General features: G+C 39.0%; 1 pseudogene; it reads right to left on the bottom strand.

Annotated features, from left to right (window-relative positions):
- Positions 1–7,747: 7,747 nt before the first annotated feature.
- LOC121156959 lies at positions 7,748–7,894 on the bottom strand (annotated as a pseudogene).
- Between the last annotated feature and the right edge of the window lie 980 nt (positions 7,895–8,874).

Genomic DNA, 8,874 nt, shown 5'->3' with positions numbered 1-8,874 from the left:
TATTTACATGAATTTAAAAGTTATGTCTTCCCCAACAATATGAAAGTTAATCAGAAATTTTATAGCAAATATAATTTAAAGTGTTATTTTATTGGAAAATAGGTTCAAAATTATACATAGGTGGATGCTCCCAAATATTTATCGAAAATGCGTATTATAAAAAAACCTGTGCCTGCATTTAAAAATATGCTTTTAACTAAAAATGTGTTTTAATACTTTAATACATCTTTTCATTTCATTTCCCATAACTGTTTGGAGCACATTTACATATGATTCTTATGTCTCAATTTTGAAAATTAAAAATTATTTCAAGTTTCATTGTTTATAAAAGCATATGATTCAAATATTTATTATTTCTCAGGGAAAGTAATTAGTCATGAAGACCCTTTATTTTGTTGTCTACTGTCATCCAAATATGTATATTATCCCATATGTTGGTTTTCCTCCAAGCTGTTGTGATTTTTAAAAACACAAATATTTCAGTGATCAAATGGGTTTCATACTGTTGTTTTACCATATGGAATCCCAGCTCCTTATTCTTTGTTTGCCTTCCTTAACAGCAAGACTTCTCACACTTGCCTCTTATAATATCCCATTCATTCACACTTCTATATATATATTTTTTGTATATGACATTCCGTCTACTTGGTATCATCGGGTAATCTGACCCTTTTGTCTAGTTGGTTATACCTGTTTATACCATTCTAGCTTTTAATCCTGTTGCATATAGCATATAATCAAATTGGCTATTCAATGAAGGCTAGTTGAAATGGATTTAATGTTTCATACTCCTAAAATTCACATATTAAAGTCTTAACCCTTCTTCAAGTGATAGTGTTAGGTCATGAAACTTTAGGAAACAATTAGTTGCTTGTGAATATGGAACACTCATGAACAGGATTAGTGTAATTATTAAAAGGGCTTCAGAGAGCCCACTCACCTTTTTTCTCCGAAATGAAGTCACAATAAACAAGCAACCATCTGCAAACCAGAAGGGGACCTTGCCTGCAAATGCACCACTCTGGTACTCTGATCTCAGACCTTCTGCTTCTAGAACTAGGTAACACAAATATACGCTGTTCATAGGCACGTGGTCCTTTGTAAAATGTACAGATTAAGGCCATGGGCAAGTGAACATAATACATTAATTTGCTTCCGAGCATAATTCCACCTTTAATGTTTGAATTTATTTACTTTTTAAAAGGTACTTCTCCAATTGTTTTCAATTTGATAGAGAAGGAAATAAACAGAGGCAGAAAGGAGACATAAAGCTTCTGTATAGCTTACCTTATACCTAGTTCATTTCCCAACTGCCTGCAAAACCTGGGCTTCGGGCCATGCTGAAAGCAGGAGTCTCAACATGGATGCCAGGGATTCAGTCCAGAGCTATGTGTACTGCCTTCTAGGCAGTTAGTAAGAAGCTGCATGGGAATTAGGGGCACAGGCAGGATTGGATCTCCAGCACCAGCAGCTAGGGTGCAGGTATCCATTGAGGTAACTCAACATTGCACCACAATGCTTGTCCTACTTATTTTTTAAAAAATGAATTTATTATACTGGGGTCATCTTGTGGTAGAACAGTTAAATTAACTGCCTTTGATACCAACATCCCACACAGGCCCCTGTTCGTGATATGGCTGATCCACTTCTGATCCAATTTTCAGCTAATGTTCCTGGGAAAGCAATGGAAGATGGCCCAAATGCTTGGCTTCCTTGACCCACAAAAGAGATCTGGAGGGTCCCGGAGGCATGGCCTAGTGGCTAAAGTCCTCGTCTTGAACACGCCAGGATCCCATATGGGCACCAGTTCTAATCCCAGCAGCTACAATTTCCATCCAACTCCCTGCTGTGGCCTGGGAAAGCAGTTGAAGATGGCCCAGAGCTTTGAGACCCTGCACCCACGTGGGAGACCCAGAAGAGGTTCCAGGTTCCCGGCTTCGGATCAGCGCAGGACCGGCCGTTGTGGACACTTGGGGAGTGAATCATCTGACGGAAGAGCTTCCTCTCTGTCTCTCCTCCTCTCTGTAAATCTGACTTTGTAATAAGATTAAATAAATAAATATTAAAAAAGAGAGAGAGAGAGAGAGAGATCTGGAGGAGCTTATGAATTCCTATTTTCAGCCTGGTACAGTCCTGACTGTCACTCATTAGCAGACTGAGTCAATGGATGAAAGGTATCTTTTTCTGTAAAACCCTATTTTTAGGGCCCGGCGCAATGGTGCAGTGGTTAAGGTCCTTGCCTTGCACACCCGGGATCCCATATGGGCGCCGGTTCTATCCCGGGAGACCCGCTTCCCTTCCAGCTCCCTGCCTGTGGCCCGGGAAAGCAGTCGAGAACAGCCCAAAGCCTTGGGACCCTGCACCCGCGTGGGAGACCCGGAAGAGGCTCCTGGCTTCGGATTGGCACAACATTGGCCATTGCGCTCACTTGGGGAGTGAATCATCGGATGGAAGATCTTCCTCTCTGTCTCTCCTCTCTGTATATCTGCCTTTCCAGTAAAAATAAAATAAATCTTTAAGAAAAAAACCCTGTTTTTAAAATAAATATTAAAAATGTTGTACCACAAATGACTGAATATGACAAATGCATAGTTTTGTTAGTTTGTAATGCACCAAAGTCCTAACAACAGAAATTAGTGACAAGATAATAAAACAAAGAAAGTCATTTCAGCTTCAGAACTTATTATTTTATAGAAGTCACATGTTGATTGGAAACATTCCTTGTGCTGGAAAAACAGAAACCCAAGAAAATTATTTTTACTTATGTATTATGATTATAATCTCTAATAAAAGAGCCAACACACAGTTCCAGTCCAAGTTCAAACTCCTGAAATCCAGAACAGATATCTTCCACGCTGAAGCTTCAATAGGTACAATGAGCTGATTTTCAGGTTGAGTTCAAGTGCCAGAAAAAACAATGTGTCTGCTGAAATAGGCTGCCATTTTGTCTTCTTCAGGTTGAGAAGAATTGGATGCATACACTTTGGGGCTAGATAGTTCATTTTACTCAATCTACTGATTTCAATGTTAATCTCACCTGGAAACAGGTTTATACAGAAGCCCAGAATGATGTTTGGAGAATCTATTGGTCCTGACAATTGGTTATATACAGGTAATCATTCCTGGAGAGGACATTGTGGTGTAAGAAGTTCAGCCACTATTTGGGATACTAATAACCCATACTGGAGGACCTGATTGGAGTCCCACATTAATCTATACATCTGAATCATCTGTTTGTTAATGAGACTGAACCTTTAATAACGTAAAGCCAGAACTCAGGCATTTTTTTGTCTCCCTTAGTTCAAGATGTCCTTGCTGATTACATGATGCACATAGAGTATGAGAGAGACAAGCTATGCTGAACTTGGACCTTCAAAAGTCAAAATTATCAGCACCATCCTGCACAAGCATGCCCTCAACAACCTAAACTCTTCCCACAGGCCCACCTCCTATGGGCAAGCATGAAATCTAATCTCCACTCTCACTCCACCAACCATGATCATTAATGAGATGAAAGTTTTAAAATCTTCATGATGTTGGGGGAAGACTCCAGCTATACCAATAGCAATGTAGGACCACCAAGGGAAATTTCAAAGGATTTGGGTTTAGAATTTAGCCTGGATTGATCCTACAACTTAAAGATCAGTTGGGCAAGTTTTGTGTATGAATTAATGTAAGAACAAGAGTAATAAAAGAAATAAGTTCACAAAATAAGTGGTTAATAGATTCTGATAATATATGCAACATTTAATTATGATTATTGACAAAGTCCTAAGTGACTTGCTTTTGACCCTGACTGGTTGTAGTACGGGTTATAATCACATTAACTTTCTTGTTATCTAGGAGCAAACATGCTATATTACACATTGACTTGCAATAGAATTCCTTCTACTGCCTAGCAGTGTGTCATTTTAAAAATTTAGTATTGAGTTATAAACCAAAGTATAAATTAGCATATGCTCAGTTATCTTACATAAATTTCGAAAAAAAATTATCAAAGAAAATTGGCAGCACAAACCAGAACACTAAATTAAGAAATTTGCATAAAATTTCTTTTCAGTTTGATAATCCTGATCAATTTTCTTCCTGGATTCTTTGCATGTTTAATCTGGGTTATGGGCTCAACCCAGTAGCTAAAGTTCTCACCTGTACACACTGGGATCCCAAATGGGTGCCAGTTCTAATCCCAGCAGTCCTGCTTCCCATCTAGCTCCCTGCTTTTGGCCTGGGAAAGTAGTTCAGGATCACCCAAAGACTTGGGACCCTGCACCCATGCGGGAGGCCCAGAAAAGGCTCAGGCTCCTGGCTTCAGATTGGCTCAGCTCCAGTCATTGTGGCCACTTGGGGAGTGAATCATCAGACAGAAGGTCTTCCTTTCTGTCTCCCCTCGTCTATATGTGTCTAACTTTCCAATAAAAAGAAAATAAGACCTTAAAAAAAACTGGACTATGAAACCCTTTGGGGATCTGTGGTTGGCTATAACTTACGACCCTTGCATTTCATATGAACACTGGTTTGAGTCCCAACAACTCCACTTCTAATCCAGCTTCCTGTTCATGCACATGGGAAAGCAGCAGAAGCTGGTCTAACTACCTGTGCTCTTGAAATACTTCTGGGAGTTCCACAGGGAGTTCCAGGACGCTGGCTTTAGCCTATCCCAGTCCCAGCTATTGTCACAATTTGGAGAGTGACTAGACAATGGAGCATATTTGCTTCCTCTAACTGCTTCATTGTCTCTCTCTCCTCTGTGTATGCAGTCCTACCTTCCAGACAAATAAAGAAAATAAATAAAGCAAATGAATAATAAAGTATTTTGTTAACTGAAAAAAAAGTGCATAAACAGAAATTGCAATGTCTGCTCCTAAGAGCTGATTAGTGTGTGTAGTTTTTAATTTAAACTAATTACTATATGTAATTTATTTCTTAGAGAAATAAAGAATTCTTATCCACTACTTCACTCCCCCAACACCTTCAATAGTTTTGGCAAACAGAGGCGGGAGCCAAGAACTCAATCCATGCCTTCCACATGTGTACTAAGCACTGCATGAGCCGTAACTTGTTATCATCAAAAGCCTGTATTAACAGGAAGTTGCAGCAAAACACAAGAAACAGAAACTGAACCCAGGTAATATGATACACAATGTAACTGTCCTTAATGGCTCTTTAATAACTGAGTCAAATACCCAATCTGATTATATGTAGTTTTTAATTTAAAAGTCACTTTCTAAATAAAGATATAAATGAGAATGTTTCTCGTCTTCACCTGGAATACTAATAAAGTGACACTACTGGTGGAGCAGACTAGATCACAAGACAGACTTATCTGGAGTGCGGAATAGTGCGGGAATAACATATGCATGTAGATGCAATATTTCACTCCTTTTCCTATATTTTGATAAAGTATTTTTTTATCAGATCTTAGAATTTGTCACAATTCTTTATATTATCATGAGGGCTAATGTTTTTGGTGCAACAGTAACGAGCTAGCAAGCTCGTATTCTTATGTAGAAAAAGATAAGACTATCTCTGGGAATAGCTAGAAAGTAGAGGTGGCTGTCTCTATCGAAGCATCAATCAAGGAGTATGACATTCAGCGTCTCACAACTCCGGTGCACAACATAACAACAGTTGTTCTTTATGGCCCACACATAATTAGTTATTTCCCTTCTGAGATGCCAAGCAAGGTGACTTGGCTTCCAGAGTCACCTTCTATACAAAGCGCATCTTGGTGACATATTTGCTAAAGCTATTAACTCACAGCAGACAAAAGATGTGCTTCAAAATAAAAGCACAAAGCCTTGGAAAAGCTTGCAGTTTGGGGCAGTCACAATTGAGTTCTTTGGATAGGCATAAACATTTATCAAAGACCACACATTTCTCACAGTAGCACAGTGCCAGTGAGTTTAATGGTTGTTAAATCCGAATAACAAGAATGTTATTAGCAATTCCTGTGAATTTGCTTTCTTTATTGCAAAAAGTGTGCTCAGAATTCAACCGGATAATAATTTAGAGGAGAGAGTCTGCAAAACAGATTGTGAATTAGCCATTCTTAGCAGAAGAAAGTATATACACATTTAGTAAAAGCTAACTAGGGACCAGTTTTTTCCCTTGATCTCACATACTATGTTATTACAAACCTTTAATCTTGCACTGGAAATGAGAGCAATTAACAAGTAATTCTTTATTTGCCTACTCAGAGCAATAAATCTATTTATTTCCTCTTTTTCTTTTACTGCAGTTATAAATAGAAGAAATCATCTTTCACTTATAAAAGATTCTCTGAATTTCATCTCTCAAAGCTCTCTCAACAGTCGTCATTAGCCATCCTGTCTAAGTCATAGCTCAGCATTATTGTTTTAAGAACATATTTCAACTGTGTAAATGTCCCCATTTTTCTGTTTACTTAGAATTAAGCTTCATGAGGACAGGGTTCTGTCTGGTATTTCTTATGCCCTCTGGTATACCGTGCCTGCTTGGTACTTTGGAGACATTCATTTTTATCAGTGGATAGATGATTGTACAAGATGTTTTCTATTAAAGAGAATATAAATTGTTTTACCAATCAGTTCCAGCACTGTTGCCAGGATTAAGTAACTGAACAGATGTAAAACATTTAGCACAATGTTTTATTAGTATTAGCTCTGCTGAACTAGTACCTAGGTTATTTGCATGAGTTAATGAGGTAGGTTTTAGCAACCTGGATATGAGACAGCATTCTAAGAATTACTTTGGAAGCACTAAATCATAAAATCTTCAAAAAGCTGGTGGAAGGTGTGCATTATGATAAAGAATATGCCTGGACTTAACATCTTTGACATCAGAAAAAAATTATCTTCTAATTCCATTTTCCACAAACATTCTGAAGTACAATCCTGGTGTTGCCTCATGAAATGACTTTCAAATATCTTTGCAAATTCACGATTGAACCAACAGATTCAACGACTTTTCTTTTCCTGTCCTGTCTCCTCCCCTTCCATTCCCACTGGTCTTTCTCTTACATGTGTAATTTTTTTTTTTTTTTGGTCAGTGTTCAGTGCCTGACTCTCTTTGCTTTCTTGAAAACAGTTGATTTGGTGATGGGATAAAAAATACGGTACATTTACACTATAGAATACGATTCAGCCATAAAAAAAGAATTGCCTTTTGCAGCTAAGCGGATGACCATGAAAGCAGTAAGTTTAGTGAAATAAACTAATCCAAAGAGGACAAACACACATATTTTTGCCCAATCTGTGATAACTAACACACAGTGTTTTAAAAAAAAATGCAATCTCTGGGCCCAGCATGGTGGCCTAGCAGCTAATATCTTCGCCCTGAATGCGCCTGGATCTCATATGGGTGCAGGTTCTAATCCCAGCAGTCCTGCTTCTTATCCAACTCTCTGCTTGGCCTGGAAAAACAGTCGAGGATGGCCCAAGGTCCTGGGTTCCTGCACCCATGTGGGAGACTCAGAAGAGACTCTGGGCTCCTGGCTTCGGATCGGCACACCTCTGGCTATTGTGGTCACTTGACGAGTGAATCATTGCAGGGAAGATCTTCCTCTCTGTTTTCCCTCCTCTCTGTATATCTGACTTTGCAACAAAAATAAATAAATAATTAAAAAAATGAAATCTCCTAGTGAGAAAGTCACACTCAGGGAATTGATTATGTGTGCAGCCTTTGTTTCTAGTACTGAGAAATAATTGGTTTTTAAATTTGTGTTTGCTTATTTTTTTGTTTTTGTTATTATTATCAATTTCTATTTGCCATTTTTGATATTGTTACCTAAGGGAGTGTTAAACAAGTGAAATATATATATATATATGTATATACAATTGACTTCAGTATTCCATTCCTAGTTGCTAATTACCAGAGATAGTTACACTTGATCTTAGCCAAAAGGCCGAGAAGCCTTCCTTGTTTGGGGTGACTCTGATCAAGTACCTGCACCCAGGTTATTTAGGGGTGGGTGTTGTGGCAGAGTGGATCAAGCTGCCACCTCTGAGGCTAACATCCCAAGTGGGCGTTTCTTTGTCCTGGGATCCCAGAGATAGAGATAGAGAGAGAGAAAGAGAGAGAGAGTAGAGAAAAATTTTCATTCACTGGTTCATTTCCCAGATGGTAACAACAGCCAATCTTGGGCATTGTGTAAGACAATATCCAACCAAGAGTTCCATCTGGATCTCTCATGCAGATGGCAGGGGTCCAAATATTTGGACCATCTTGTGCTGCTTTTCCCAAGCTACTCGCAGGTAGCCAAATGGAAAGTGGAGCATCCAAGACTGACATGGTACCAATGTAGGATGCCAGGCACCACAAATGACATGTATACTGTGCTGTGCCACAAAGTCTGCCCCCGACTCCCGGAATCCTGACATCTCCTCTAAACACTTCCTCTTCAACAACCTGAACGAGTGCTTTCTCAAAACACTATTTTCTTTGTGTCCAAGAGATTGTGTTTCCTGGCTCTACCTTGTTCAATAATTCTTGCCTTTCAGTCACTTCTGTCTCCTGCCAAAAAAATCAATATTTAGCAGCCACTGAGCAACCATCTCGCTGTGAGGCATCCTCCTAGATAATCCTATGCCACTTCAGGGACCTAATGGCACCTCCATCTTGTAACTGAACATGTCATTGAAGCTCTGACTGCAGTTGAGCAATTTCCAGAGGTCAGCAGGCAGAACCTCATTTATCCGTAAAGTAGAAATCCCAACTTTTAAGTGTCCAAGACACAATAGAACCAACTTACCTCCTAGGTTGTCCCCAAAAGAAACAAATTATTTCAGCTTCCTGTGAGCCGGTTGTTAAAGACTTTGGTCAAACTCCTTTGGGATGAAAGAATGGTGTAACATGCACTGATATTACTCTTGGGATACAAGTTTCTGAGGGGAAAAT

The sequence above is a fragment of the Ochotona curzoniae genome, unplaced genomic scaffold (genome assembly GCF_017591425.1).
Source record: "Ochotona curzoniae isolate NIBS_2020 unplaced genomic scaffold, NIBS_Ocur_1.0 contig_3498, whole genome shotgun sequence".
Lineage (NCBI taxonomy): Eukaryota > Metazoa > Chordata > Mammalia > Lagomorpha > Ochotonidae > Ochotona > Ochotona curzoniae.
Note: the sequence above shows the minus strand (reverse complement) of the source record. Positions and strands in the feature narration are given on the sequence as shown.